The sequence below is a fragment of the Salmo salar genome, chromosome 26 (assembly GCF_965601325.2).
Source record: "Salmo salar chromosome 26, fSalSal1, whole genome shotgun sequence".
In the NCBI taxonomy this organism is placed as follows: Eukaryota; Metazoa; Chordata; class Actinopteri; order Salmoniformes; family Salmonidae; genus Salmo; species Salmo salar.
The window spans coordinates 25274886-25301025 of record NC_138316.1 but is presented as its reverse complement, the minus strand read 5'-3'; the positions used below and the strand labels follow the sequence as shown (position 1 = coordinate 25301025).

The 26140-nt window shown below is 43.0% G+C and overlaps 1 protein-coding gene across 2 annotated transcripts in view; it reads left to right on the top strand.

Moving 5' to 3' along the window:
- LOC106587485 (12S rRNA N(4)-cytidine methyltransferase METTL15) overlaps window positions 1-26140 on the top strand; it is a 75820-nt gene that overhangs the window by 26299 nt on the left and 23381 nt on the right. The window lies entirely within an intron of this gene.

The following is a 26140-nucleotide window of genomic DNA, read 5'->3' as shown; positions in this document are numbered from 1 at the left end:
AGATATTCACCTCTCATTTGCCTTCTGCGTTGCTGCTATTCAAGCCTTGGTGTATGGAGTTGAAACCCAGACAATTATTTGTTTTCTGATTTGGCTTGCTATTTCCTTTCTGTAACATTTTAAATTTCCACTTGGTTTGTATTGGATTCTGTTAAGAGTTTCTGTGACACGTTTGAAGATAGTAAGTTATCCTAGTGGGAATGAGTCTGACCTTGATTAATAATGTGAAATGCATATACAACATCTTGTGCTACAAAGGTCCATACTGTATATTAGTGCAAGTTCTTCAGCGTGGCTCTGGCTTGCCTGTTCTGAAGCAGACCTATTTTAAATTAAGTGTGAACTCTGTTTCAGTGTGCTGGGTTGTAAATTATATGTGCACTTGGAGCAACAGAACTTGGTTTAAAGTAAAGGGAAAGTGGGATACCAAGTCAGTTGTTCAACTGAATGCATTTAACTGAAATGTGTCTTCTGCATTTAACCCAGCCCTTCTGTATCAGAGAGGTACGGGGTGCTGCCTTAATCGACATCCACACCATTGCTGCCCAGGGAGCAGTTGTTGTTGGGGGTTAAATGCCTGGCAGAACAACCGATTTTTACCTTGTTGGCTCTGGGATGCGATCCAGCAACCTTTTGGTTACTGGCCCAATGCTCCTACCCGCCAGGCTACCTGCCAATTGGCTTGTCCAGATACTGTACATCTTTGTTTCAGTATTATGTTTTATTCCCTCCCTGTGTTTGGCTTAGACTTATTTTAATTCCTGAACACGTGTGCAGCGAGAAATACCGATTTAGCACTAAGATGTTTTTTCTTTGTGAGATCTGCACGTGTCTGTGATGGGAAATGTTGACCCTAATAAACAAAACATCTCCTTCTGCAAAGCACATTGACCTTATTCCAAGATTTTATCTCCAGTCTTCAAGATTCAGTGTAAATGTAGATATTTAACAGTACTTTACAGCTTCTTAATAGCCTTAACCAGTAAGTGCCAGTTGGCTGCCTGCCTTCCGTGCAATTGAGTGAATCCATGGGCAACGGCTATACAGGAGACACTTCTGCTTCTCAACCATAAAGCCATCCAGTCGATGACAACTGCCCTCACCCCCATCACATTCTGCACCTTTATTAGCCATTGAAGACACTGAGTGCCCTACATAAAATACACACACTCCATCACAAGATTGACAAATTTATGTATACTTAATCTTGCTCTGAACTTTGAGTGACGGGGGAAATGCAAACCCACTCCCCCATCCCTGTCATGGCAACAGATGCGACAAGGAAAGCGATCCTGTACCAGTGGATCGGTCTCCCTAATGGTCTGTCTGTTAGTGTAACAAGATATTTAAAAACTCCCCTCAATGACATTTTAGATCCCTCACTGTAACTGACCCGGGCTGGGGAGTCACAAGTAGGATTTTCGTGAGTCCTCTGCCATCTCTCAGGTTCCTGTCCCCTTTTCCTAATGAACTGAAGAGGAAGATTATCGAGATGTGGACTTTTTTTCCATATAGCCAGAGACTGTCATATGTCTGCATGAACTAAATCACTAATGAACTCGATATGTAAAACCATTTTATAAAATGCAAGGGCATCCCTGAAGGATTTTCATATAGGCTATTGTGTAACTTTACCCTTTAGCAGTATCTAACTCTTCTCTGTTTCTGTTAGGACGTTGAGCATAGAATGTGTTTAGAGGAATGCAGTGAGGGGACTGTGCCCAACTGCCCTGCAAGCTACAGTACCACTGCCTTGTAGTTTCAATGCCCAACTGCCCTGCAAGCTACAGTACCACTGCCTTGTAGTTTCAATGCCCAACTGCCCTGCAAACTACAGTTCCACTGCCTTGTAGTTTCAATGCCCAACTGCCCTGCAAATTACAGTACCACTGCCTTGTAGTTTCAATGCCCAACTGCCCGCAAACTACAGTACCACTGCCTTGTAGTTTCAATGCCCAACTGCAACACTTGGGGCACTCCTGACTCTCCTGTTCCCTCTGCTGGAAAAGGCAGATATTACATCCCTTAATTAGTGGACATGCATGCAACTGTATATTGATGATCATTCATTCACAAGGCTAAGGTTCAAGATGCATGTCTGACCTGTTATGATTGCTTTACCTTTCCTCCTGCCTTGTCAAATCAGATTACAACCTCATCATTAACATATGTTCATCTAAGACAGGGGTGTCAAACTAATTTTGTCCCGGGGGGGCCACCTTCGGTCTTCAACGAGGTCTGGGGGGCCGCACTGGTTATATTTCTTCGCCGTCAAAACTTGCATAGTTTTTGAACATTTCTATACTCTTCGACTGTGTAGCTTTAATTCCGGTGATTATTAGTGAGCTGGACACAGTCAAGAAACGGTATAAATATAGGTCCATTATCATTTCTACACAGTTTGATTTGGTTTTAGTCTTTTTAAAGTATACTGAACAAAAATATAAACTCAACATGCAACAATTTCAAAACTGTTACTGAGTTTCAGTTCATATAAAAAGAAATCAGTGAAATTAAATTAATTCATTAGGCCTTTATCTATGGATTTCATGACTGGGAATATTAATATGCATCTGTTGGTCACAGATACCTTAAAAAAAAGGTAGGGGCATGGATCAGAAAACCAGTCAGTATCTGGTGTGACCACCATTTGCCTCATGCTGCAAGACACATCTCCTTCGCATAGAGTTGATCAGGCTGTTGAATGTGGCCTGTGGAATGTTGTCCCACTCCTCTTCAATGGCAGTGCGAAGTTGCTGGATATTGGCGGGAACTGGAACACGTTGTCGTACACAACGATCCAGAGCATCCCAAACATGCTCAAAGGGGGACATGTCTGGTGAGTATGCAGGCCATGGAAGAATTGGGACATTTTCAGCTTCACGGAATTGTGAACAGATCCTTGCAACATGGGGTTGTGCGTTATCATGCTGAATGAATGGCACAACAATGGGCCTCAGGATCTTGTCACGGTATCTCTATGCATTCAAATTGCCATCAATAAAATGCAATTGTGTTAGTTGTCCGTAGCTTATGCCTGCCTATGCTATAACCCCACCACCATGGGGCACTCTGTTCACAACGTTGACATCAGCAAACCGCTCACCCACACTATGCCATGCACGTGGTCTGCGTTTGTGAGGCCCGTTGGACAGATTGCCAATTTCTCTAAAACGACATTGAAAGCAGCTTATGGTAGAGAAATTAACATAACATTCTCTGGCAACAGCTCTGGTAGACATTCCTGGAGTCAGCATGCCAATTGCACGCTCCCTCAAAACTTGAGACAACTGTGGCATTGTCTTGTGTGACAAAACTGCACATTTTAGAGTGGCTTTTTATTGGCCCCAGCACAAGGTGCAGTTGTGTAATGATCATGCCGTTTAATCAGCTTCTTTATATGCCACACCTGTCAGGTGGATGGATTAATTTGGCAAAGGAGAAATGCTCACTAACGGATGTGAACAACATTTGAGAGAAATGTGTTTTTTGTACATATGGAACATTTCTGGGATATTTTATTTCAGCTCTTGGAACATGAGACCAACACTTTACATGTTACGTTTATATTTTTGAGTTTGTTTCCCCAACCACTCGTAGGCCGGGTTTGACACCTTCGCGGGCCAGATCCGGAACTCGGGCTGTATGTTTGACACCCCTGATGTAAGAAGAACACCAGCAACACAACAGCATTGTTACTTGGACATAGTTACTCCCCTGGCTTCACCTGGAAAGATAGTATGACCTGGCTTTGTGATGTTTTGTTCTGGTCCTATTCCCCTCCTGCCTGATCCAGGATGTCTTGGTCCAGGCAGACTTGGCTAGAGCACTACAGACACCCCTCTGTATGTATGCGAATGACTCGCTCCAACTTCTGTGTCAATCATCATTGCAAATGCCAAGCCCATTATAGCCAAATCCTTCAGGGAGTTGTTTGGTCCGTCTGGTTGCCTCGATGGCAGGTTGCTTAAAGGGGAAGGATCACATAAAATGATGGCCTCTGTAGATGTTACACAAGGCATTCATATTTGAGGCTTTTTCTCGTTTTCTTTTTCAAAACAGACGTCATGCTCTAAAAATACATCACAGGAGGAGAGTTGTGTATAAACAAATGAAAATACCCTCCAATGACACTGCTGGATCTGGTAGACTTACTGCATTGCGTGCTTCTTCCCGTAGTAGGATATATTTCCATAGGTCACATGAGGTTTAACACATTAGCAGGTTTTTTTCTGGATCAAAATGAGGCTTTGGTTGTGGGTGGGTGGGTGGGTGGGGGGCAGTGGGCGTGGCCAATGATGCGGCCGCCGTCCAGAATTTTTTGCGGCCCTTTGTTTTTTTAAGCCAATTTCTTGGGGCATGGAGAAAAAAATGGCAGTTTTAAAGTCCTACTCCAGTTTCCTTTTCAGCTCCTTTATCACCTCAATAGGTGGTTCAGGTATCCTCATGATATGGCAGAAGTTGGGGGACTTTCCATTTTGGCATGGCTTATGCTATCTGAGTGACTCAAACATTATAACAAAAATCCTGCCATGACAAAAATACTCGTGAATGCATACATTTTTGATTCTCCTTGACTGTGCCTTTTTTGTTGTTGGTTATTGATAGTTCTCAAAGATGATCTTATTAAAAAATATATAAGTCAATTTCATTTTCTACGTAGTTTATATCTGGTTTTAGTTCATGTAGTTTACACAGAAAACGTTTTACCATTCCCAAAAAATGTGACTGTATTTGGTGCCCGAAGCTTGAAAGGTCCCATGTGTTCACACGCCTAATCCTCAATGAGTAGTCATGGTGGTGATCTTCCCATCATACATCTAAAGCATGGATTAAAAATGTAATAGATTATCTGTTCATGCCCAGAGGCAGTCCTTGTTATCCTAGACTGGCCTAGGATACATCATGAGGATTGGTGTCTAGACTGGAGTGGGTTGTGCTGTGATTACATTAACAGGTTTACCAACTTCAGGTTAGTACTGTATTAGAAGACATTTTAAAATAGTATTAGTTGATGCTCATAGGTGGATTCCTCCTTATCTAACTCTGATTCCAATACTGCCACATAGCCTAGTAAGCCTACACTGTTTATTATCTTATTCGACTTACTTCTTTAGCAATCCACATCACCTAGGCATGATCAGCATTGTTGCTTCTATGGCCACAGTTCTAAAGATTTAGGAGGCTTGGGCAGAGGTAGAGTTGTTAAGATTGGATCCCCTGCTTGCCCCAATTGAAGACTAGTTTTCCTTGAAAATTTTTTTTGTAAGATTTTATTTTTAACAATAAAAAACATCAACTTACAAACGACAACATACAGACTCACACAAACATCCACAACATCACCCTGCCTAGCCCCACCTGCTCACACACCCATGTCCAGCACCCGTATCACTCTCCGCCACATGGCCTCAAACGGCACCATTTTGTTTCTCTCCGTCGCCCACACACTTAAAAAATGTAGATAATAGAGCATTTGACCTTTCCATTGTGTTAATGATGCAGGATTGGCTGATTTCCAGTTTTTAAGTACATGTTTTTTCAAGATGATTGATGAGAAAAGTATCGCCCAACCCATTGGGTATCTTACTGCACCCTCAAATGCCATGTCTTGACATATACAGACAAACGGATTAAAAGTACATTTACATTGTAATACTTCTGACAGCCAACTTTCTAACTCCGCCCATAACTTTTGGATTTTATAGCATTCCCTGTGTCATTTAAGCAATAAGGCCCGAGGGGGTGTGGTATATGGCCAATATACCACGGCTGAGGGCTGTTCAACGCGGAGTGTCTGAATACAGTACTTAGCTGTGGTATATTGGCCATATACCACAAACCCCCGAGGTGCCTTATTGCTATTATATACTGGTTACCAACGTAATTAGAGCAGTAAAAATAAATGTTTTGTCATACCCATGGTATACGGTTTGATATATCACGGCTGTCAGTCAATCAGCATTCAGGGCTCGAACCACACAGTTTATAATGTTCGTTTTGCACTTAAGACATGACTCTGCCGTTGTGCTGTAGAATTTGTGAATTTTGTCTCTCGTCTAATAACTAGTTTGCCTTTCAGTAGCATATGCTTACCCTTTTGGTTTTGAAACGTTTAGTTTATTCAGATCCCCATTAGCTTTTGCTGAAGCAGCTACTATTCTTCCTGGGGTCCACACAAAAACAAACCAAAACACTAAAAGAACAGTCACACAAATATTAAATACAACAATATACAAATAATACAACTAAAGAATGTGTGTGTAGATTGTGTATGATAGTGTTTGTGTGTGTGTCATTTCACAGTTCCTATTGTGCCATGAGATGTTGTCTTATAAAACATGTTGGTTAAAGGCCAGCAGACTTTGCAGTTTGTATTTTTGTTGTTTTAATTTTTTTGTATTGAATGGCACAACAGGCGAGTTCATTATGCGTGTGACTCATCCCAGTAGCCCACACCTCCTCCCCATCTGCTGCTGTGCTTTAGATGGGAGAGGGAAACGCCATTGATCACCTCTTCTCTCTCACATGCACGCACACACCCCACCTCCGACGTCACTATCGATCGGCATGTTTAATGTTTTTGTGGGGAACGGAAGACATTTCCCATTGTCATTTTCCATCTGTTGGCCACCAAAAAGCCCTTTTTGCTGATGCAATGTGACAAAAGGCAGAAGTCATAAGCCACAGACAATTTGACTGCAATGTTTTCCTTTCACTTTCTTAAAAAATGCAATGGTTATGGAGCATCCACTGTTGACAGTTGAGACACACTGAGAACAATTTCCCTTCCAACCCAAAATAAATAGGCATATGGTTGTAAAGGCACAGAAATAAAAAAAGATATTGAAAGTACAATGTGAGTAAACTTTGTGTTTACTGAATACTTATGGTTATGTACATGTGACCGACTGAGTTCGAACCCGGGTTTCCTGCACACCACATGACTGTGTTAGCTCACTAAGCTGAATTGTAGGCATTAGCTCAGGATGTATCACAAGTCTTCAACTCTCAGGCAATGCACAAGCATGTCTTACCAAACCATCTTCATTCAACTTTACCCCCTTTGAGGGTCTTCTTACAAAGACCTATCTGGGACATGGCACCAATGTCAACAAATAGGTTCAAACCCGGCTGTCTCGCATGCCGCAAGACTGTAAGCCCGCTGAGCTAAAGCCTAGGCATTCACTCTGGGAGGTAACACAAGTCTTCAGGCAAGTTACTCTTCACACAACCACCATGAACCACCTGATCCAGATTAACTGAATACGTTGGTAGGGATCTACACATTCCTGTTATCAAAACAAATTCTATTTAAAAGGATTTGTGGTCTAATAAAAAAATTAGATGCTTTCTGTTTTCTTTCTTCCTTCATACATTTTCTTCAAAGCCATGCCCCATTACACTGGGAGCATAACAATATGACCACAGCTGCTGTAATTGGATGCAAGTGCAATGTAGATAATTGTACTGTAGGCCGCTCTGTAATTGGGCATTTGAGCACTACATCAATCATTTTTACATAACAATTTTCATAGTAGAAGAAGGAAATGATTGGAAAGGCAGTAAAGTAACCTTTTGTCACAGAGTTTGTGTGGAGAAGCTGGCCCCCACCTTCTGTTTGACAGTCACAGAGTTTGTGTGGAGAAGCTGGCCCCCACCTTCTGTTTGACAGTCACAGAGTTTGTGTGGATAAGTTGGCCCCCACCTTCTGTTTGACAGTCACACAAAAAGGCAAGCATGTCCTGACAGGGGAAAGCTCTGTCTCTGTGACAGGATCAAATAAAAAAACATACCTAGTGACATTTAACCCCCTGGTCAACCCCTGCCACCCTGTTCTTCCTTATGGCAATAGAGTGGATTATGTCTGAAACAGAGGAGAAAAGACTAGAATTATATGGTCGCTCACCCAAACTTTGCCGACAACCTTATAGTCTTCTGTCCCAAATACGACACAAAAGTTGACCATTTGTTTTCTTTCCAAAATGTAGAGATGGGGTGTGTAAATACATTTACATATTCAGTACCAGTCAAAAGTTTGGACACCTACTCATTCAAGGGTTATTCTTTATTTTTTATATTTTCTACATTGTGGAATAATAGTGAAGACATCAAAACTATGAAATAACACATATGGAATCATGTAGTAACCAACAAAACTGTTAAACAAATTAAAATGTATTTTAGGTTCTTCAAAGTAGCCACACATTGCCTTGATGACAGCTTTGCACACTCTTGGCATTCTCTCCTTCACTCTGCTGTCCAACTCATTCCAAACCATCTCAATTGGGTTGAGGTCGGTGATTGTGGTGGCCAGGTCATCTGATGCAGTACTCCATCACTCTCCTTAGAAATAGCCCTTACACAGCCTGGAGGTGTGTTTTGGGTCATTGTCCTGTTGAAAAAGAAATTATAGTCCCACTAAGCGCAAACCAGGTGGGATGGCGTATCGCTGTGGTAATGCTGTGGTAGCCATGCTGGTTACCACAGCCTATTTATTGCCTTACCTCCTTAATATTACTTCATTTGCACACACTGTATATAGAATGTTCTATTGTGTTATTGACTGTACGTTTGTTTATTCCATGTGTAACTCTGTGTTGTTGTTTGTGTCGCACTGTGTCACGTCCTGACCATAGAGAGCTCTTATTTTCTATGGTAGAGTAGGTCAGGGCGTGACTGGGGGTTGTTCTAGTTTATATTTTCTATGTGGGGTTCTAGGTTTATTTTCTATGTTGGTGATTTGTATGGTTCCCAATTAGAGGCAGCTGGTTATCGTTGTCTCTAATTGGGGATCATACTTAAGTAGCATTTTTCCACCTGTGGGTTATGGGGTATTGTTTGTTTATGTGTAGTTGCATTGTCGTCACGTTTCGTTTATTTATTGTTTTTGTATATTGATAAGTTTCACTTTCTAATAAAAGATGTGGAACGCTACTCACGCTGCGCCTTGGTCCGTCTATTCCAACGAACGTGACAGAATACCCCATCAAACCAGGACCAAGCAGCGTGACCAGGAGGAGCAGGGATCCTGGGCACGGGAGAGAAGAGAGTGGAGGACTTCCTGGACGTGGGAGGAGATCATGGCAGGAGACAAAAGCCTGCCATGGAAGCAGGCAGAGGCAGCGAAGGAGCATCAACGACGACTCCGGGGTTCGCAACCACGACGGAAGCCCAAGAGACAGCCCGAATTTTTTTGGGGGGGGGTCACATGGAGTGGTCGGTGAGGCCGAGGGGCGAGTCGGAGAGCGAAGAGGAATATTGGGAGAGACTGAGCGAGGAGTATTGTGAGATAGTTAAGGGGAGTGATGAGGTAGAGTGGATGGTTTGTTGTCTGGAGCAAAACAGTCGCCGTGAGGAGCGTGGGACTAGTCAGGCACCATATTTTGCGGAGATACGCAATGTGTCTCCAGTGCGCATCCACAGCCCGGTGCGTTCTGTGCCAGCTCCTCGCACTTGCCGTGCGAAAGTGAGCATCCAGCCAGGACAGGTTGTGCCGGCTCAGCGCTCCTGGTCTCCAGTACGTCTCCTCGGTCCAGAATATCCTGCGCCAGCTCTACGCACTGTGTCGCCAGTGCGCCTTCACAGCCTAGTGCGTCCTGTGCCAGTGCCCCGCACTTGCCGGGCTAAAGTGAGCATCCAGCCAGGACGGGTTGTGCCAGCTATACGCTCCAGACCTCCAGTGCGCCTCCACGGTCCAGTATATCCTGTGCCTCCTCCTCGCACTCTCCCTGAAGTGCGTGTTCCCAGTCAGGTACGTCCTGTGCCTACTCCTCGCACTCTCCCTGAAATGCCTGTTCTCAGTCAGGTACGTCCTGTGCCTGCTCCTCGCACTCTCCCTGAAATGCCTGTTCTCAGTCAGGTACGTCCTGTGCCTGCTCCTCGCACTCGCCCTGAAGTGCATGTCACCAGTTTGGCGCCACCTGTGCCAGTTCCACGCACTAGGCCTCCAGTGCGCCTGCCCAGTCAGGTACGTCCTGTGCCTGCTCCCCGCACTCACCCTGAGGTGCGTGTTACCAGTCTGGCGCCACCTGCGCTGGCCCCACGCATCAGGCCTCCAGTGCGCCTTCCCGTTCCAGAGCTTCCGGCGACAGTACCCAGTCCAGAGCTTCCGGCGACAGTTCCTAGTCCAGAGCTTCCGGCGACAGTTCCCGGTCCAGAGCTTCCAGCGACAGTTCCCAGTCCAGAGCTTCCAGCGACAGTTCCCAGTCCAGAGCTTCCGACGACAGTTCCCAGTCCAGAGCTTCCGGCGATGTTTCACAGTCCAGAGCTTCCGACGACAGTTCCCAGTCCAGAGCTTCCGGCGATGTTTCACAGTCCGGAACCTCCAACGACGGTCTACGGTCCGGAACCTCCTGAGACGGCCCACGGTCCGGAACCTCCAGAGACGGCCCACGGTCCGGAGCCTCCTGAGACGACCCACGGTCCAGAGCCTCCTGAGACGGCCCACGGTCCAGAGCCTCCTGAGACGGCCCACGGTCCAGAGCCTCCTGAGACGGTCCCCCTAACCCTCCCTTTTGTTTCAGGTTTTGCGGTCGGAGTCCGCACCTTTGGGGGGGGGGGGGGGGGACTGTCATGTCCTGACCATAGAGAGCTCTTATTTTCTATGGTAGAGTAGGTCAGGGCGTGACTGGGGGTGGTTCTAGTTTATATTTTCTATGTGGGGTTCTAGGTTTATTTGACTGGTACTGTGTATATACTTCTTTACTTAGTGGCATGGTGTCTTGTTGATCCTTTCCCCATTTTCTAAACCGGCTAACGTTCTGTGCATCTGCTACACAAAAACTTTACTTAGGAAAAAAAACTGCTGCTTTTGGCAACATCATTCAATACCCTACTCAACTGAACTTGGAGAGCATAGCTAGAGCTTTCAATACAAATTTGTTTACTTTCTTTCCTGTAACTGTCAAAATCGCTGTCTCTGCAAAGAACTACAAAAGGTAGCCAACATTTCCAGGAGTGTTATTACACAATTAGACCTACACTAGTTACGCAACCATCACTGCAGCAACATCGGTCCAGACTGCGTAGTTACGGTACGTCGCTAAATAGCCAAATTAAAATCCTCTACATCTACACCTGGTCTCTGTAAAATTACATCAAATTAGTATTTTTATGACAGTGTAGAGTGCCATGAAAAAGTATTTGGCCCCTTTAAAGATTTTCAAAATTTTTGCATATTTTTTTATACTGAATTATCATATCTTCAACCAAAGCCTAATATTAGATAAAGGGAACCTGAGTTTACAAATATATTTAAAAAAAAAGGATGCTTTTTAAATTTATTTCATTAACAAAGTTATGCAACACCCAATTCCCCTGTGTGAAAAATGTATTGCCCCCTTACACTAACTGGTTGTACCACCTTTAGCTGCAATGACTACAACCAATACTACCTGTATTTGTTGATCAGTCTCTCACATCGCTGTGGAGGAATTTTGGCCCACTCTGGCATGCAGAACTGCTTTAATTGAGCAACATTTGGGGATTTTTCAGCATGAACTGCTCATTTCAAATCCTGCCACAACATTTCAATTGGGATTAGGTCGGGACTTTGACTAGGCCATTCCAAAACTTCAAATTGGATGCTTTTTAGACATTTTCATGTAGACTTGACTGTGTGTTTTGGATCATTGTCTTGCTGCGTGACTCAGCTGTGCTTCAGCTCACAGACGGATGGCCAGACATTCTCCTGGAGAATTCTCTGATACAGAGCAGAATTCATGGTTCCTCCAATTAAGGCAAGTCGTCCAGGCCCTGAGGCACCAAAGCATCCCCAAACCATCACACTACCACCACCAAGCTTGACCATTGGTATGAGATTCTTACTGTGGAATGCAGTGTTTGGTTTTCACCAGACATAATGGGACCCATGTCGTCCAATAGAAAAATGTTATCAAATCTCAACCAAAACCTAATATTAGATAAAGGGAACCTTCCCTTTATCTAATATTAGGTTTGGTTGGTTGAGATCTGATAACATTCAGTTAAAAAAATATGTAAGAATAGAGAAAATAAGCAAATACTTTTTCACAGCACTGTATGTGGTAGTTGTTTACAAGAGAGCTTTATCAATTGTTCTGTGTTCTAAATTAGCTTGAAAATGAAACCAATAAACATTGGAAAAGGATGCCGAGCTTCGGCCTTAAAACATGTTCAGGACTAATTCTCGTACCTTTATTAGTATGCCCATATAATTTTTTTTCTTCATGTGAGGGCCATGAACAGTACCTAGTAATGCTGTGTACTGTTAGAAAGCTCTGATCCTCTGGTCTTTATTCAAGCAATAAGGCACAGACGCAGGTAAATGGCGTTGTTTCTCACAACACGAAAGCAATAAGGCACTGCCTCGAGTGTCTTATTGCTTTTATAAAACTTTTACCAACATATTAAAACAACAATAAATTACACATTTTCCTAAAAAACATATAAGTAAAGTAAATTCATACAATTTAATTATTCCACCAGAGGAAATAGTCCAGACAGAAATCTGGTCCTTTAGTTATTTTTGTCATGTTGCTACAGACACGCTCCAGTCATTAATTCTTTTTGCATAGTTTCCATGGAAAAGTACTGGTCGTACATTCGAACAAAAATGGTTTCTATGCAGGCTGACTAATGTTCCTGACGATTTCTAGCTAGCTAGCCAACTTCAGCTAAGTCAGTCATGACAAACATTGCACCTGGAATGAACTAGCTGCATTTTTGTTTGTTTTAGCTTATTTTCTATTGGAATTTACTTGGCTATATCCATAATAATGACGTTGATACATGATATCGCCTGTCTCAAATAAAGTTGAGTCTCGTCTGGACACCCGTCCACTCTCTATGTAGGCTCCAGGGGAGTTTGCATTTCAAAAGTGAAACAAATCTTCAGAGGCCGGACAGGCAGACTGCTAGGCTTATAATAACCCCTGCTGTGCCAAAGTAAATGCTAGGCTGGAAATAATGTGCAAGTGGCAATAAATACAATGGGGGATTTGGACAGCAATGTGAACATGATGAAATTCTTATGGAGGCACAGTGTTATTTCTGGCATAGTGGTTTCCACTAGATTATACAGACAATTTTGACTTTGTGGCTATATCATAAAAATGTATGCTTTTTTTGTCTTAATTTAAGGTTACAGTTTCGCTAACCTAACATACAGTTGAAGTCGGAAGTTTACATACACTTATGTTGGAGTCATTAAAACTTGTTTTTCAACCACTCCACAAATTTCTTGTTAACAAACTATAGTTTTGGCAAGTCGGTTAGGACATCTACTTTGTGCATGACACAAGTAATTTTTCCAACAATTGTTTACAGACAGATTATTTCACTTATAACTCACTGTATCACAATTCCAGTGGGTCAGAAGTTTACATACACTAAGTTGACTGTGCCTTTAAACAGCTTGGAAAATTCCTGAAAATTATGTCATGGCTTTAGAAGCTTCTGATAGGCTAATTGACATCATTTGAGTCAATTGGAGGTGTACCTGTGGATGGATTTCAAGCCCTACCTTCAAACTCAGCTTGACCTCATGGGAAAATCAAAAGAAATCAGCCAAGACCTCAGAAAAACAATTGTAGACCTCTACAAGTCTGGTTCATCCTTGGAAGCAATTTCCAAATGCCTGAAGGTACCACGTTCATCTGTACAAATAATAGTACACAAGTATAAACACCATGGGACCACGCAGCCATCATACCCCTCAGGAAGGAGACGCGTTCTGTCTCCTAGAGATGAAAGTTCTTTGGTGCGAAAAGTGTAAATCAATCCCAGAACAACCGCAAAGGACCTTGTGAAGATGCTGGAGGAAACAGGTACAAAAGTATCTATATCCACAGTAAAACAAGTCCTATAGCAACATAACCTGAAAGGCCGCTCAGCAAGGAAGAAGCCACTGCTCCAAAACAGCCATAAAAAAGCCAGACTACGGTTTGCAACTGCACATGGGGACAAAGAGTGTACTTTTTGGAGAAATGTCATCTGGTCTGATGAAACAAAAATAGAACTGTTTGGCCATAATGACCATCGTTATGTTTGGAGGTAAAAGGGGGACGCTTGCAAGCCGAAGAACACCATCCCAACCATGAAGCACGGGGGTGGCAGCATCATGTTGTGGGGGTGCTTTGCTGCAGGAGGGACTGGTGCACTTCACAAAATAGATGGCATCATGAGGGAGGAAAATTATGTGGATATATTGAAGCAACATCTCAAGACATCAGTCAGGAAGTTAAAACTTGGTCGCAAATGGGTCTTCCAAATGGATAATGACCCCAAGCATACTTCCAAAGTTGTGGCAAAATGGCTTAAGGACAACAAAGTCAAGGTATTTGAGTGGCCATCACAAAGCCCTGACCTCAATCCTATAGAAAATGTGTGGGCAGAACTGAAAAAGCTTGTGCGAGCAAGGAGGCCTACAAACCTGACTCAGTTACACCAGCTCTGTCAGGAGGAATGGGCCAAAATTCACCCAACTTCTTGTGGGAAGCTTGTGGAAGTCTATCCGAAATGTTTGACCCAAGTTAAACAACTTTAAAGGCAATGCTTCCAAATACTAATTGAGTGTGTGTAAACTAATGACCCACTGGGAATGTGATGAAAGAAATAAAATCTTAAGTAAATAATTAGTTCTATTATTCTGACAGTCTTAAAATAAAGTGGTGATCCTAACTGACCTAAGACAGGGACTTTTTACTCGGATTAAATGTCAGGAATTGTGAAAACCTGAGTTGAAATGTATTTGACGAAGGTGTATGTAAACTTCCGACTTCAACTGTAGCAGGCATAAAATAAACACCTCAAATTAGATCCACTACATACTGGTCTTGGCGAGAATAAAAAAAACTGTTGGGAGGTTCTTTTCTACACTGTTCAACCAATCCAGTAAATGTGGAGGAGGAGTTAAGATGGAGTGTCACCTTGTTAACGTCCCAAAATGGAAGTCTTGTCACAGGCTCTCTTTCCATTCTTTCCACTCGGCAATGGCAAGGGTTAGGCATAAGGTTAGCAGTGTGGTTAATGTTAGGGTTACGTTTCAAATAACATTTTAAGAGGACAAATTGTAGAAATAGGTGGGGTTTTGCCATAATTATAATTTTTTGGCTATAGGTTGTTATCAATAAAACGTCACAGTAAGGTGCAGAGTGTTCGACTTGCCTGCTGGGGTCAAGGAAACCTGCAGCTCCGCTTAAACAAATTACATCTTTGTGCTATTTTCAAGGGATTGTTAAATACATTTTAACTATTTGGTTGTAATATCGTACATCACCTCTTGAAGAGAATAGTCAGAACTACAAATTTCAGATTATTCCATGCAAAAGAATTGCACACATTTAGCTCTATCATGAGTTATTGGCCTACAGCAAGTAATTGCATTATTTTCATGATCAGTAAACTTCAACTCAAAATCAAATCAAATGTATTTATAAAGCCATTCTTACATCAGCTGATATCTCAATGTGCTGTACAGAAACCCAGCCTAAAACCCCAAACAGCAAGCAATGCAGGTGTAGCAGCACGGTGGCTAGGAAAAACTCCCTAGAAAGGTCAGAACCTAGGAAGAAACCAAGAGAGGAACCAAGCTATGAGGGGTGGCCAGTCCTCTTCTGGCTGTACCAGGTGGAGATTATAACAGCACATGGCCAAGATGTTCAAATGTTCATAAATGACCAGCATGGTCAAATAATAATAATCATAGTAGTTGTCGAGTGTGCAACAAGTCAGCAACTCAAGAGTAAGTGTCAGTTGGCTTTTTCATAGCCGATCTTTGAGAGTATCTCTACCGCTCCTGCTGTCTCTAGAGAGTTGAAAACAGCAGGTCTGGGAAAGGTAGCACGTCCGGTGAACAGGTCAGGGTTCCAGCAGGTCTGGGACAGCAGGTCTGGGACAGGTAGCACGTCCGGTGAACAGGTCAGGGTTCCATAGCCGCAGTCAGAACAGTTGAAACTGGAGCAGCAGCACGGCCAGGTGGACTGGGGACAGCAAGGAGTCATCATGCCAGGTAGTCCTGAGGCATGGTCCTTGGGCTCAGGTCCTCTGAGAGAGAGAAAGAAAGAGAGAATTAGAGAGAGCATATTTCAATTCACACAGGACACCGGATAAGACAAGAGAAATACTCCAGATGTAACAGACTGACCCTAGCCCCCCGACACATAAACTACTGCAGCATAAATACTGGAGGCTGAGACAGGAGGGGTCAGGAGACACTGTGGCCCCATCCGATGAAACCCCCGGACAGGGCCAAACAGGCAGGATATAACCCCACCCACTTTGCCAAAGCACAGCCCCCACACCACTGGAGGGATATCTCCAACCACCAACCTACCATCCTGAGACAAGGCCGAGTTTAGCCTACAAAGATCTCCGCCACGGCACAACCCAAGGGGGGGCTCCAACCCAGACAGGAAGACCACGTCAGTGACTCAACCCACTCAAGTGACGCACCCCTCCCAGGGACGGCATGGAAGAACACCACTAAGCCAGTGACTCAGCCCCTGTAATAGGGTTAGAGGCAGAGAATCCCAGTGGAGAGAGGGGAACCGGCCAGGCAGAGACAGCAAGGGCGGTTCGTTGCTCCAGCCTTTCCGTTCACCTTCACACCCCTGGGCCAGACTACACTTAATCATAGGACCTACTGAAGAGATGAGTCTTCAGTAAAGATTTAAAGGTTGAGACTGAGTCTGCGTCTCTCACATGGGTAGGCAGACCATTCCATAAAAATTGAGCTCTATAGGAGAAAGCCCTGCCTCCAGCTGTTTGCTTAGAAATTCTAGGGACAATTAGGAGGCCCACGTCTTGTGACCGTAGCGTACGTGTAGGTATGTACGGCAGGACCAAATCGGGAAAGATGGGTAGGAGCAAGCCCATGTAATGCTTTGTAGGTTAGCAGTAAAACCTTGAAATCAGCCCTTGCCTTAACAGGAAGCCAGTGTAGGGAGGCTAGCACTGGAGTAATATGATCAAATGTTTTGGTTCTAGTCAGGATTCTAGCAGCCGTATTTAGCACTAACTGAAGTTTATTTAGTGCTTTATCCGGGTAGCCGGAAAGTAGAGCATTGCAGTAGTCCAACCTAGAAGTAACAAAAGCATGGATTCATTTTTCTGCATCATTTTTGCTATGTTACATAGATGGAAAAAAGTTGTCCTTGAAACAGTCTTGATATGTTCTTCAAAAGAGAGATCAGGGTCCAGAGTAACGCCGAGGTCCTTCACAGTTTTATTTGAGACGACTGTACAAGCATCCAGATTAATTGTCAGGTTCAACAGAAGATCTCTTTGTTTCTTGGGACCTAGAACAAGCATCTCTGTTTTGTCCGAGTTTAAAAGTATAAAGTTTGCAGCCATCCACTTCCTTATGTCTGAAACACAGGCTTCTAGCGAGGGCAATTTTGGGGCTTCACCATGTTTCATTGAAATGTACAGCTGTGTGTCATCCGCATAGCAGTGAAATTTAACATTACGTTTTCGAATGACATCCCCAAGAGGTAAAATATATACTGAAAACAATAGTGGTCCTAAAACGGAACCTTGAGGAACACCGAAATTTACAGTTGATTAGTCAGAGGACAAACCATTCACAGAGACAAACTGATATCTTTCCAACAGATAAGATCTAAACCAGGCCAGAACTTGTCCATGTAGACCAATTTGGGTTTCCAATCTCTCCAAAAGGATGTGGTGATCGATGGTATCAAAAGCAGCACTAATATCTAGGAGCACGGGGACAGATGCAGAGCCTCGGTCTGACGTCATTAAAAGGTAATTTACCACCTTCACAAGTGCAGTCTCAGTGCTATGATGGGGTCTAAAACCAGACTGAAGCGTTTCGTATACATTGTTTGTCTTCAGGAAGGCAGTGAGTTGCTGCGCAACAGCTTTTTCAATTTTTTTTGAGAGGAATAGAAGATTCGATATAGGCCGATAGTTTTTTTTATAATTTCTGGGTCAAGATTTGGCTTTTTCAAGAGAGGCTTTATTACTGCCACTTTTAGTGAGTTTGGTACACATCCGGTGGATAGAGAGCCGTTTATTATGTTCAACATAGGAGGGCCAAGCACAGGAAGCAGCTCTTTCAGTAGTTTAGTTGGGATAGGGTCCAGTATGCAGCTTGAAGGTTTAGAGGCCATGATTATTTTCATCATTGTGTCAAGAGATATGGTACTAAAACACTTTAGTGTCTCCCTTGATCCTAGGTCCTGGCAGAGTTGTACAGACTCGGGACAACGGAGCTTTGGAGGAATACGCAGATTTAAAGAGGAGTCCGTAATTTGCTTTCTAATGATCATGATCTTTTCCTCAAAGAAGTTAATGAATTCATTACTGCTGAAGTGAAAGCCATCCTCTGTTGGGAAGGCTGCTTTTTAGTTAGCTTTGCGACAGTATCAAAAATAAATTTCGGATTGTTCTTATTTTCCTCAATTAAGTTGGAAAAATAGGATGATCGAGCAGCAGTGAGGGCTCTTCGATACTGCACGGTACTGTCTTTCCAAGCTAGTCGGAAGACTTCCAGTTTGGTGTGGCGCCATTTCCGTTCCAATTTTCTGGAAGCTTGCTTCAGAGCTCGTGTATTTTCTGTATACCAGGGAGCTAGTCTCTTATGACAAATGTGTTTAGTTTTTAGGGGTGCAACTGCATCTAGGGTATTGCGCAAGGTTAAATTGAGTTCCTCAGTTAGGTGGTTAACTGATTTTTGTCCTCTGACGTCCTTGGGCAGGCAGAGGGAGTCTGGAAGGGCATCAAGGAATCTTTGGGTTGTCTGAGAATTTATTTCACGACTTTTAATGGTCCTTGGTTGGGGTCTGAGCAGATTATTTGTTGCGATTGCAAATGTAATAAAATGGTGTTCCGATAGTCCAGGATTATGAGGAAAAACATTTAGATTCACAACATTTATTCTATGGGACAGAACTAGATCCAGAGTATGACTGTGGCAGTGAGTAGGTCCAGAGACATGTTGGACAAAACCCACTGAGTTGATGATGGCTCCGAAAGCCTTTTGGAGTGGGTCTGTGGACTTTTCCATGTGAATATTAAAGTCACCAAAAATGTGAATATTATCTGCAATGACTACAAGGTCCGATTGGAATTCAGAGAACTCAGTGAGGAACGCTGCATATGGCCCAGGAGGCCTGTAAACAGTAGCTATACAAAGTGATTGAGTAGGCTGCATAGATTTCATGACTAGAAGCTCAAAAGAAGAAAATGTCGTTGTTGTTTTTTTTTTTGTAAATTGAAATTTGCTATCGTAAATGTTAGCAACACCTCCGCCTTTGCGGGATGCGAGGGGGATATGGTCACTAATGTAACCAGGGGGTGAGGCCTCATTTAACACAGTAAATTCATCAGGCTTAAGCCATGTTTCAGTCAGGCCAATCACATCAAGATTATGATCAGTGATTAGTTCATTGACTATAAAGGCCTCATTTAACACAGTAAATTCATCAGGCTTAAGCCATGTTTCAGTCAGGCCAATCACATCAAGATTATGATCAGTGATTAGTTCATTGACTATAACTGCCTTGGAAGTGAGGGATCTAACATTAAGTAGCCCTATTTTGAGATGTGAGGTATCACAATCTCTTTCAATAATGACAGGAATGGAGGAGGTCTTTCTTCTAGTGAGATTGCTAAGGCGAACACCGCCATCTTTAATTTTGCCCAACCTAGGTCGAGGCACAGACACGGTCTCAATGGGGATAGCTGAGCTGACTACACTGACTGTGCTAGTGGCAGACTCCACTAAGATTATAACAGAACATGGCCAAGATGTTCAAATGTTCATAGATGACCAGCAGGGTCAAATAATAATAATTACAGTGGTTGTCGAGGGTGCAACAGGTCAGCACTTCAGGAGTAAATGTCAGTTGGCTTTTCATAGCCAATCATTCAGAGTATCTATACCGCTCCTGCTGTCTCTAGAGAGTTGAAAACAGCAGGTATGGGACAGGTAGCACGTCCGGTTAACAGGTCAGCGTTCCATAGCCGCAGGCAGAACAGTTGAAACTGGAGCAGCAGCACGGCCAGGTGGACTGGGGACAGAGTCATCAGGCCAGGTAGTTCTGAGGCATGGACCTAGGGCTCAGGTCCTCCGAGAGAGAGAAAGAAAGAAAGCGAGAAAGAGAGAGCGAATTAGAGAGAGCATATTTAAATTCACACAGGACACCGAATAAGACTGGAGAAATACTCCAGATATAACAGACTGACCCTAGCCCCCTGACACATAAACTACTGCAGCATAAATACTGGAGGCTGAGACAGGAGGGGTCGGGAGACACTGTGGCCCCGTCCAACGATACCCCCAGACAGGGCCAAACAGGCAGGATATAACCCCACCCACTTTTCCAAACCCCACCCACTTTGCCACAGCCCCCACACCACTAGAGGGATAGCTTCAGCCACCAACTTACCATCCTGAGACAAGGCCGAGTATAGCCCACAAAGATCTCTGCCACGGCACAACCCAAGGCCTGCGTCTTGTGACCGTAGCGTACGTGTAGGACCAAATTGGAAAGATAGGTAGGAGCAAGCCCATGTAATGCTTTGTAGGTTAGCAGTAAAACCTTGAAATCAGTCCTTGCCTTAACAGGAAGCCAGTGTAGAGAGGCTAGCACTGGAGTCAAGATTCAAGTCAAGATTCTAGCAGCCGTGTTTAGCACTAACTGAAGTTTATTTAGTGCTTTATCCGGGTAGCCTGAAAGTAGAGCATTGCAGTAGTCTAACCTAGAAGTGACAAAAGCATGGATACATTTTTCTGCCAAATTTTTGGACAGAAAGTTTCTTATTTTTGCAATGTTACGTAGATGGAAAAAAGCTGTTCTTGAAACAGTCTTGATATGTTCGTCAAAAGAGAGATCAGGGTCCAGAGTAACACCGAGGTCCTTCACAGTTTTATTTGAGACGACTGTACAACCATCAAGATTAATTGTCAGATTCAACAGAAGAACTCTTCGTTTCTTGGGTCCTTGAACAAGAGTCTCTGTTTTGTCTGAGTTTAAAAGTAGAACATTTGCAGCCATCCACTTCCTTATGTCTGAAACACAGGCTTCCAGCGAGGGCAATTTTGGGGCTTCACCATGTTTCATCGAAATGTACAGCTGTGTGTCATCCACATAGCAGTGAAAGTTAACATTTTGTTTCCCGAAACAAAAACATAAATTGATCATGTCATTTCAGATAAGTGAGGGTAGCCACACGCTATCTCTCAGTATTGGCCACCATTAATTGGATATTTGAGTGATATAAAATGAAAGTGATCAATACCTGACAAGTATGAGTGGTTTAGGTTAATTTCCCATCCTTTGTGGGGTCTGCCTTTCAAAGGGCGCTTTTGCCAATGTAACGTTACTGTTAGCTAATGTTTACTTTGCAAGCTACAGGTAGAAACTTTGTGCAGTTAACCTAACATAGTGGTAAGTAGACCTGTGTTATTTTTTCTCCAACGTAGGCCTACCTAGTGGAGTTGGCTAGCAGTATCCCCTTTCAACGTTGTTTTTAAGGTGTTTGATCACGATTGCTGCTGACAGACATGATAGCTAGCTAATAACAGATCAGGTCAATATAGCTAGTTAACGAGATAAACTAGATGGCTATATCCAATATTGTTTGATTTGCTTTCCATCTATAGTGTTGATGACAGTAGTCCGATTGAGAACTTTACCAGGACGATGTCAAGCTCTTTCCAAAATCCTAATCTCTGATGAAGCAAGCTAAATGACCCGTTGTTTCCTTTAGCTAGCTAGCTAACTGACAAATGCATCTGGCTACCCTCGCGTATCTGAAAATACATGATTAATTGATGTTTACGGATTGATGTATTTTTTTAATTTACTTTTATTTAATCAGGGGAGCCAAATTTGAGACCAGGGTCTCATTTTCAAGCAAAAGATAAAAAATATAACAATATACAATAAGAAGTACACTACACAAGAACATCACCAACATCACAGCCATCATAAACAAGTTACTAAATCAATCAATCAAACAATTTTTCACCTCTGTGAACTTATTTATCATCAGGGTTTTAAAATGCCCTAGTGGCACCAGGGAATCCAAATGTAATGCATTTTGTAAGTGATTCCAAAAATGTGAAGTGTGAAAATGGATTTACCTAATTCTGTGTAGACCCTAGGAATCTGCAGCGTTAACCAACCCTGTGAACGGGTTTGGTATCACATTATTTTATACGTTAGCACCAAAGTTAGGTAAGTTGGAAACTTGTGTAGTAGGGCTTTGTAAACAAAAAAGATGATTGATAATTCATTGATCTACGTGACTTTGATGAGGACAGGCCAACCTTTTTATACAGGATGCGGTGGTGAGTATTAAAACTGTCACCAGTGATAAAACAAATGGCGTGTCTGCTGCATTTTGATAAATGGTGTCGCCATAGTCAGAAACTGTCAGGAAAGTTGATTGTACAATCTGCTTCCTGCTGTTTAGAGCGAGAAAATATATATTTCTAAAAAAGAAGCCCACTTTAAATCTTAGCTTTATAACTAGCTCTTGTTTTTCAAGAGTTAGATATTTATCAATCCAAACTCCCAGATATTTATAGGATGGAACCTGCTCGATGAGAGAACCATCCAATGAGTAACAATGTAGTCCGTCGGTGACATTTTTGCCTGAATTATAGAACAACATATATTTCGTTTTGCCCGCATTAAGTACAAGTTTTAAATTAACAAGGGCCTTCTGTAATGAAACAAAATCACATTGCAGCTCTAACAGCTTGGTCAACAGTTGGTGCAATGGCATACATAACCGTATCATCTGCATACAGATGAATATTACAGGATTTAATAGACCAATATTATTTATATAAATAGTAAAGAGAACTTGTCCCTAAATCGGACCCTGCAGTACACCTTTCATAATAGAGGGAATTGTACAATTGAATATGCTTTGAACAACCTATTCAACAACCTATTCATGAATAATGGGTGAATAGGGCCTGAATAAAAAAAAAGTTTGGACACACCTACTCATTCCAGGGTTTTTCTTTATTTTTACTATTTTCTACATTGTAGAATAATAGTGAAGACATCGCAACTATGAAATAAAACATATAGAATCATGTAGTAACTAAATAAGTGTAAAAACAAATCCAAAATATATTTTAGATTTTAGATTCTTCAAAGTTACCACCCTTTGCCTTGATGACAGCTTTGCAGACTCTTGGCATTCTCTTAACCAGCTTCATGAGGAATGCTTTTCAAACAGTCTTGAAGGAGTTCCCAAATATGCTGAGCACTTGTTGGCTGCTTTTCCTTCACTTTGCAGTCCAACTCATCCCAAACCATCTCAATTGGCACAGACACATGCATACACACAAACACAATAACATGCGCACTATACATACACATGGATTTAGTACTGTAGATATGTGGTAGTTGTGGAGTAGGGGCCTAAGGGCACACAGTGTGTTGTGAAATCTGTGAATGTATTGTAATGTTTTTAAAATAGTATAAACTGCCTTAATTTTGCTGGACCCCAGGAAGAGTCGCTGCTGTGTTGGCAGCAGCTAATGGGGATCCATAATAAATACAAATACAAATTGGGTTGAGGTCGGTTGATTGTGGAGGCCAGGTCATCTGATGCAGCACTCCATCACTCTCCTTGGTCAAATAGCCCTTATACAGCCCAGAGGTGTGTTGGGTTATTGTCCTGTTGAAAAACAAATTATATTCCCACTAAGCGCAAACCAGATGGGATGGGATGGCATATCTCTGCAGAATGCTGTGGTAGCCATGCTGGTTAAGTGTGCCTTAAATAAATAAAAAATCACAGACAGTGTCACCAGCAAAGCACCATCACACCACCTCCTCCATGCTTCACGGTGGGAACAAAACAGGAACAGCATCAGTACACAGATATACAAGGACATAAGACAATCAATGCAGAAGCTTTCATACAAAGCATCGGGGAGTGCCGACGTTCCGGTTGTTGGTGACGTCGGGTCCGGGGCCCGACACCGATGGAACCGGGGGTGCCTAAGCCAGCTCATCGGGCTGTCACGCCCTAGCTGGCTCGAGAGGTTTCTTGCCCCGGTTGGTTCGGAAGGCGCCCATCAGCAATCACCTCTGTCATTACCTTTCCTATATCTGTCTGGTTCCCTGCTTCTGCATTGATTGTCATATGTCCTTGTGTACCCGTGTTCTGACGCTGTTCCTGTCCTGTTACCTGTCTGTTCCTCATTAAATGTTCCACTCCCCATACCTGCTTCTCATCTCCAGCGTCGGTCCTTACAGAATGCAGAAGCCACCAAACGAAGCATCGGGGAGTGCTGGCTTTCCGGTTGGTGGTGACATCGGGTCCGGGGACTGCCACCGATGGACCCGGGGGTGCCTAAGCCAGCTCGTCAGGCTGTCACACCCTAGCTGGCTCGAGAGGTTTCTTTCCCCGGTTGGCTCAGAAGGCACCCATCCCACGTCAGGCCTCAGCCGGATCATCAGGATTTTATGCCCAGCCAGCTCGTCAGGCTGCTACGCCTCCACCGGATCATCAGGCTCCCACGCCTCAGCGGGATCGACAGGCCTTCATGCCTCAGCCGGATAGTCAGGCTCCTATGCCTCAGCCGGCTTGCCAGGCTCTCACGCCTCTGCCGGTTCGTCTGGGTTTCACGCCCAGCCGGCTTGTCCAGGGCCCGTGCCTCAGCCGGCCCGTTAGGCTCGCCCAGGTGGGACGCCAGGTGGCAACCCTAGAGGGGGTTACTGTCACGTGCATTAGCGTATTATTGGACTCACTTGGACTCAATCACCTGTTTTTTGCCTCCCCTATATTTGTCAGTTCCCCATCTCTGTTCTCCTCTGCTGCATTGATTGTTGATTGTCATTTTGTACCCGTGTGCTGACGCTGTTCCTGTCTTGTGCTTTGTCAGTTTCTCATTAAATGTTCTACTCCCCGTACCTGTTTCTCGACAGCGTCGGTCCTTTCACTGTATACCAACCCTACCTTGCCACAACACAACTGATTGGCTCAAATGCATTAAGAAAGAAAGACATTCCACAAATTTACTTTTTACAAGGCACACCTGTTAATTGAAATTCATTCCAGGTGACTACCTCATGAAGCTGGTTGAGAGAATGCCAGAGTGTGCAAAGCTGTCATCAAGGCAAAGGGTGGCTAATTTGAAGAATCTACAATATAAAATATATTTTGATTTGTTCAACACTTTTGTGGTTACTACATGATTCCATATATGTTATTTCATAGTTTTGATGTCTTCACTATTATTCTACAATGTAGAAAATAGTAAAAATAAAGAAAAACTCTTGAATGAGTAGGTGTCCAAACTTTTTACTTGTACTGTATATTTACTATCAACTTTATAAATGACATCCTATAAGATTTCAGCTGCCTTTTTACTGTAATAATTCATCAATTAACTAGTGGGTTGGGAAAAGTATCCTTATTCCTTACAGCACTGCCTTGATTCATTCTTTCCTCCCCTCCTGTACAGTGGGTTAGTGACTCTACGAATTCAAGATCTCAGCTTTCGTCTCCTATAAATGTTGTCCTGCTGTAATGAATTACAAATTATGACTGTCTACAAATTGTTAATTTTTTAAAATATAATTTGTTATAAAAACATTTGTGTTTGTCATAGAACAACTAGTTGCTATCTATGTGGAAGGTTCTTAGCTTTCCAATGCTGTGCTGCAAATAAGGGTGCGACCTATCCTTACACCAAAAATGTACGGACAGTCCGACTACCGAATGAAAGTTTCAGCAGGACTTCCCAGCCTCCAATGGATGTGGATATGTAACCCGATACCCAAGAGTCTTCAATTCAAGCTGGGAACTGTAGCAATGAGCCAATACAGTCGGGAAGTGAATAGACTTTACATAGACTGATCTATAAGCAAATGACCTTGATAAATAAGTTATATCTTAACTGGTTCATGCTCATTGTGTTTTGTTCACTGGAAAATAATAACTTTGTAGATATTTTAAAAAGATGTCTGGATGACTCAATTATTTTACAAACCACTGAAGTAAAAGAGAGAGAAATGGCTAGGTAGTAGAGAAACAGCTAGGTAGTGATTTTCTCAGAAAATAATCAATGGGTAATTTTTACAAAACTAGGTAGTGATTTTCTCAGGCAATAATCAATGGGTAATTTCTACAGGCACAAATACTTTTGACAAATATC